The following is a 5591-nucleotide window of genomic DNA, read 5'->3' on the forward strand; positions in this document are numbered from 1 at the left end:
GTTGAGGCCGAGGGAGATTTCCTTCAGCATGATGGCGTGGCGACGGTGATGATGAAGTTACCGGTGCAGGGCTTCGCCCAAGCACTACGACAATATGACCGAGGTGTGTAACTATGGAGGGGGCCACTACACACGGTTAAGAGAAACTTGTGTTGTTGTGCCTTTGGGTGCTCCCCTCCCCACGTATATAAAGGAGGGAGGCAGAGAGGACGGGCCCCTAGGGGCGCGCCAAGAGTATGGAGTCCTACTAGGACTTCCAAGTCCTAGTAGGAATCCTTTTCCCTTTTCGGAGTAGGAGAGAAGGAAAGAGGGAAAGAGAGAGGGAATAGGAAAAAGGCAAGGGGGCGCCGCCCTTTCCCCTAGTCCAATTCGGACCCATGGGGGGGAGCGCCACCTCCCCTTGGTCTGACTCCTCTTTTCCCGTATGGCCCAATAAGGCCAATTACTTCTCCCGATGAATTCCCGTAACTCCCCCTTACTCCGAAAAACACTACACCACGGTCAAGTTTTGGTGACACATCAATGTGTTGGCATATGGTACGTTTGCCGACACATAACTTGAAGCTAACACATATGCTGACAGAAGATAAAAGAGTTGGAGGACTTGCTGTGGGCAAAGGTATTGCTAACAGAAGTTCACTTGCCGACACTTTTCTAGTTGGCATACACCCTACCTACGCCGACACTTGGTATGTCCATCTACACCCTACATACGCCGACACATAGTCTGCTTATGTACACCCAACCTATGCCGACAGATGGTAAGTCGGCGTACACCCTACCTATGCCGACACTTAGTGTGTCTAGCAAGGTCTTAAGCATTGCTGACACATGGTTTGTCTAGCTATGGGTGTACTTCTGCCTACACTTTTTCTGCATGGCTAGAGGTGCACCTTTGTTGACAGTTTCTCTGTTGGAATGTTTTTCCCGACAAATAAATTGGTGATAAGATAGTAGGCGGCCAAAACAACATTGGATGCTGCTCAGATTTAAATATTATACAATGCTCAAATGTTATACACAAATAGGATCAAGATGAACACATATTGCACAAGCATTGATAATATGTTCACAAACATGCATATATTGATCATAAGTTCAAAAACAGGACAGTCTTGACAAAGCAAAGTTTGGCCATTTGGACCACCATCCAGAAAACAGAAGCCACATAAAAGGACCACTATTTGTTGTTCTAAAGGAGTTCAAACACTAAATGGTCCAGAATAAAGTCACACCCATGAGCACAAGATATATGCCCGAAAACACTTGGAAGCACCAAATGGTCCAGAACAGACATAAGATTCATGATCACAAGTTAGCTGGTCCAAAATACCGCAAACAGCCAAATGCTGCTGAACACTCCGAAGTCATCACATCCATGCACAGTAGATGGTTGAGTACCTGAAAATGAATGGTCAAATTCTCGTATGTTCACCCCAACGATTTTGTGCACTTCAAAGTTTGAAAATAAATGTAAAAAGCAAATGTAGTCGTATGTTGTCTAATGACCTAGAATTAAAATGTATAACTTCAGACCCAAAAAACTACAGTATGTGAAGTTTTGTATATGCCATGTGATCTTTAGATTGTGACCATCAAAGTGTTAACACCAAACTGATAAATGTATGCTAACTACTAAGCAATCTATATGAGCATCAGATTACGTCATCTGATTTCATATTTTTAATTTTAAAACTGCAGTATGTGGAGTTCGTTTTTATATACAAAACACGAGAAGTTATCTAGTGATGCTATAATTTCACAAATAGGTATTACAATTTCAGATACACTGAAGTGTTATGTGTGACACATTTTCCTCGCTTGCCATTTGGTTTAATCTGACGTATGATGGTTAATCCATGTACTAGTGTTCTTAGTTCAATATTATCTGATCGATAAACTAGCTAAATGATAGGAAAATCAGTCTTGGAGCATTTGTGTGTTCATAAAAAATGAAAAGGGTTCCAAGAGAACTATGGAAAATGGTTCATGGGTTGTAAATATTATGTGTAAATCAAATGATAACATACTCACATCGCCTGTTTCTTATGCAAACTATTTCATTTCATAGGTTGCTTCTTCCACTGCACGTTGCTATGAAAAGTGTGAAGACATGTATCAACCACCCTGTGAAGATGAAAACTATGTTTAATAATATATATAACTTGGCTAATCCTAAATCAAATTAGTAAGTAGGCCAAGGGACTTCAAGTTATGTCCTTGGTAAGTTTATTGTATGAACTTTTCAAATGCACAAATGATTTTCAGGTAATATCAGGCCATCACCAGAATAAACACGAATATCTCACAAAAGTACCATGTACGGACGTTATTAAGATTTAAGTACTGCCTTATTCTTGAACAAGATCGTCATTATTATGATTGAACTTCTTATATCTTCCTACTGCTTACAATCAGAATGGGGTTGATAGGCTATAATTAGTTATAAATATGCTCAAACCAAAAATTAGCCATCTTTCCCATTTTAAGCAGACATGTTAGCAATAGTACCTTGGCCTGATAGTGATCGAGACACCAGACACAAACCTTGTTGTTTTGGTACCTGCCAGCACCACCACCAACAACAGCATACCCATTAGGTCCACAGTTCATATTAAATGGCACATGTGGAATCATATACCCAACAGAAACAGCAGCAAGGTAACTAGGGAAATCAAGGCCTGGATATTTTGAAGTGAAGGAAATGAGTAAGAGAAAATAATGATGCCATATCTAAAGGGTGAATACATCTATAAATATCATGAATGCCAAGGGAATGTCTACGTGCACATGTCAATATATCCCAACATTCTAGGATTTACCTGCATATGGAAATAGAGAGCTCAAATTAGGTGGGTAGTGAACATCCTCAGACAACTTGCTTCATATCAAATATATGGCTCACATCTGACTGTTAATGGTCCTGTGATGGTAACACAAATGGAGATTCTACTTAACACCAATACTTATTACCACAAATAGTCAGACAGTAGTATCTGACACATAAATATATCTATCTTCTATCTCATCTGGAGATACGTGCAATACATACTACTTCTCTGTCCCAAGAAAAAAACTGAAAAACAAGAACCAAAGACATGCATCTGAACGCATTTCATTTGTTTGGAAAGAAGCATCTGAACACATATATGAATGAATGATTCATCACATTATCATACTGCACGAGATCGCCTTAGACCATGCATTGTTGTGCTTCAGCTAGTACACTAAATTGAAGGCATAGGCCATGCAGCAGGTATATTTTTGACCTGAATGTTTAACCACAAGTGCAAGCTACTGTAAATTGCTCAGCGAATGGCGCATTCAAATGACAGGGAGGGAACACAGCAAAGAAACTTATATAAATGAATGAATTTCGTCTTCCAGATTTTGAGGCCACATATTAAAATGTATTACTATCTGAAGGAAAAAAAGAACGGAAAGGAACATGTTATTTACCTGGAAAAAGTTGGCATTATAGGCAACCTGTTAAAAATTTATCCCCTACTGCATACTTGATAATCCAACAATATTTATGAAATGCTGAGCGTGCTGTGTTAAGCTTAGAATAATCTCATTATGCATTTGAAATTTGATAATTTATAGTTGCAAATTTTTCCAATGAGAATATTTCACTTCAGTCCTTTGACTATGCAAGTGACTTTTATGTAGTGAGTTATATACCTATCAAACCTGCTACAAACTAGGTTAGAATCTAATTTTCTCCCCAAAAAATTGAAACCGACCCGGCCATCTATAGCATCAACGAGAGCTTATAGCCTACATGCTAGCTACAAAAAGAGGTGGTACTCCAGAATTATTATTTATTATAGCAATATCATCAGTATAGCTGGTTACACATATACCTGATTAACTCATGATGCTGATGCTGACCTAGAATTCAGAAACTTGCATGCTTAGAATTCAGGAACTAAAGTACCATGTCAATCTAGCCATCGACCGGGCCAAAGAATTAGAAAATAAAGCAAGGTATGATTGCTTTGGTTGTCAGTAGTATAGGATCCAACTAGTAACCTATGTAATACTACACGCTCTTCTTACACAAAAAGGTTCTGATTAAGTGAGAAGGGATCAACTTATGCTTCTCCTTTTTTTTGCAGGGAGGATCAGGTTATGCTTCAGATCAACAACATGTCCAAACCACTCCACAACAACTACCAATGGTACAACTCTCAAGTTACAGCAAATTAGCAGTTCGATATACTAGAGACACAGGGTGGTACTCACGGGAAAAGCAAGAACAAAGAAAACAAATTGGGGATCCCACCATCGATGCTTACCTAGAAGCGCCCACTCCCTCCAGCCCGAGGTGCAAGGCGACGGCGGACGGAGTTGTCGGAAGCTGTGACTCCAAGGAAGGGAGGAAGGGATGGGGTCGGGGACGTGGAATGGGGTTGGGGTTGGGGGCGGTGGACGGACAGATCTCGGGGACGAATCTCATGAGCCCGGAGATGGAGCCTGGCAGCATAGGGCAGAAGTCGAACAGCAGCAGCGCCGTCAGCAGCGGCAGCCCGGAGATGGAGCTCCGGCGGCAGCAGGAGCCCGGATATGGAGCCCCGCAGCAGCAGGTACGGCAGCAGAGGGAGCCCGGAGATGGATCCCCGGCAGCCGCAGGACGAGGATTGGCAATGACGGCGGCTGGATGTGCAGCGCGAGGACGGCGCCTCGATCTTGGGCTGGAGCTCAGGGGATTGAGTACGGCGGATTGAGGACGGGGTGGAGCGCGAGGCTAGCGGTAGGGGAGTGCGAGCTCTGGGACGGCGGATTGAAGATTGGGTGGAGCGCGAGGCCGGCGGCGATGGCAGCAGAGAATTGGATCGAGCGCGACGGCGGCGGCGGCAGGCACAGGTTAGGGTTTGGTTCGATTTGGGGTATTCTGCACGGGGGAAGGGGGTATTTTGCACTTGAGGATTTTTTTCCATGAACAGTCGAAGATTTCGCACGCGAGCCGAAATCTCGCGCCAGGTTTCTAACCTCCTAACGATTGGCACGTGTCCACCTACACCAACACTTAATCTAAGTGCGTAGACCCTATCTATGCCGACATATTTTAGGTTGCTAAAATACGTAACTACATCGACTGAAAAACTATTAAGGCCAACACATATGCCGACAAAATAGCGTGTCATTAAACAATTACTGACAGACACGTTGTCGCTTTGTGGTTGCCGACACTCAGTGTGTCAACAGTGATATACCTTTGCCGACACTTGATACGAAGACAAAAGTTAAAAGTTACGCTGACAGATAGTTTGTGAAGATTAGTTGATCTTTGCCCACAGAAGTGTGTCACCTAAGCTCTACCGTGGTGTAGTGAAACACCCGAATCAGTCAGAACCTTTTTGATGTTCGAATATAGCCTTTCAATATATGAATCTTTACCTCATGACCATTTTGAGACTCCTCGTCATGTCCGTGATCTCATCCTGGATCCCGAACAAACTTCGGTCATCAAATCACATAACTCATAATACAAATCGTCATCGAACGTTAAGCGTGCGGGCCCTACGGGTTCGAGAATTATGTAGACATGACCAAGACACATGTCCAGTCAATAACCAATAATGGAA

At 42.6% G+C, this 5591-nt stretch overlaps 1 long non-coding RNA gene across 4 annotated transcripts; it reads right to left on the reverse strand.

Moving 5' to 3' along the window:
• Nucleotides 1–1066: 1066 nt before the first annotated feature.
• Nucleotides 1067–4926, reverse strand: LOC123148764 (uncharacterized). Of its 4 annotated transcripts, XR_006474119.1 has the most exons (5): nt 4302–4925; nt 2823–2923; nt 2512–2681; nt 2035–2127; nt 1067–1401 (listed from the first exon to the last, which is right to left on the reverse strand). It is a non-coding gene; the product is annotated as an uncharacterized lncRNA (long non-coding RNA). The 4 variants fall into 4 exon arrangements; XR_006474117.1 differs by having other exon boundaries at nt 2512–2923; nt 4302–4926; XR_006474118.1 differs by lacking the exon at nt 4302–4925 and having other exon boundaries at nt 2823–4287.
• Nucleotides 4927–5591: the final 665 nt, after the last annotated feature.

The sequence above is a fragment of the Triticum aestivum genome, chromosome 7A (assembly GCF_018294505.1).
Source record: "Triticum aestivum cultivar Chinese Spring chromosome 7A, IWGSC CS RefSeq v2.1, whole genome shotgun sequence".
Taxonomy (NCBI): domain Eukaryota; kingdom Viridiplantae; phylum Streptophyta; class Magnoliopsida; order Poales; family Poaceae; genus Triticum; species Triticum aestivum.